General features: G+C 41.1%; 1 non-coding gene across 1 annotated transcript; it reads left to right on the top strand.

Annotated features, from left to right (window-relative positions):
• The first annotated feature begins 745 nt into the window (after window positions 1–745).
• On the top strand, window positions 746–818 carry trnar-ccg (transfer RNA arginine (anticodon CCG)). Its single transcript has one exon. It is a non-coding gene; the product is annotated as a tRNA-Arg (tRNA).
• The last annotated feature ends 156 nt before the right edge of the window (window positions 819–974 follow it).

The following is a 974-nucleotide window of genomic DNA, read 5'->3' as shown; positions in this document are numbered from 1 at the left end:
GCCCAGTGGCCTAATGGATAAGGCATCAGCCTCCGGAGCTGGGGACTGTGGGTTCAAGTCCCACCTGGGTCATTTTAGCAGTTCTGCAAAAATTGTACAGTGACTTGTGCTTTGTGTTACTTACAAAAAGCCAAAACACAATTAAGAGCGAACATAAAACATGGTAGAGGCCTAATGGTTAAAGCAACTGCCTCCGGAGCTGGGGACTGTGGGTCTGAGTCCCACCTGGGTCGCGTTTGAAGTGCTGCACAATTCTATGATAATTGCTCTTAAAAACAAAAAAAAAACTTGGAATGTATTTTGTGTTTCTACAAAAAGCCAAAATCAATTAATAGCGAATGAAGGATGGTAAGAGGCCCAGTGGGCTAATGGATAAGGCATCAGCCTCTGGAGCTGTGAATTCAAGTCCCACCTGGGTCGTGTTTGGAGTGTTGTAAGATTTCTACAGTTGTTTGTTTTGTTTTTTTTTTAATTAGAATGTACTTTGTGTTTCTACAAAAAGCCAAACTCAATTAATAGCGAATATAATGCCTAATAGATGAGGCATCAGCCTCTAGAGCTAGGGATTGTAGTCCCACCTTGGTCATGTTTGCAGTGCTGCAAAAAAATTTACAGTAACTTGTTTAAAAAAAAGTGTTTTACTTTTTTTGTTTGTGTTTCTACAAAAAGCCAGAGTTGAGGATTGTGGGTTTGTATTGCAACAGAAAGCCAAACTCAATTAATAGCAAATATAGCACAAGCAAGTGGCCCAGTGGCCTAGTGGATAAGGTATCAGCCTCCGGAGCTGGGGATTGTGGGTTCAAGTTCCACCTGGGTTGAGTGAACTGTGCTGCACTGTTTCCAGGGAAGTTTGTTTTAAAAAAAGATCTAATGTGCATAATTTTTCTACAAAAAGCCAAACTAAATTAATAGCATCAGCCTCCAGAGGTGGAGAGTGTGGGTTTGAGTCCCATCTGTGATGTGTTTGTAGTTCT

The sequence above is a fragment of the Sinocyclocheilus anshuiensis genome, unplaced genomic scaffold (genome assembly GCF_001515605.1).
Source record: "Sinocyclocheilus anshuiensis isolate Anshui unplaced genomic scaffold, SAMN03320099.WGS_v1.1 C32432116, whole genome shotgun sequence".
Classification (NCBI taxonomy): Eukaryota; Metazoa; Chordata; class Actinopteri; order Cypriniformes; family Cyprinidae; genus Sinocyclocheilus; species Sinocyclocheilus anshuiensis.
Note: the sequence above shows the minus strand (reverse complement) of the source record. Positions and strands in the feature narration are given on the sequence as shown.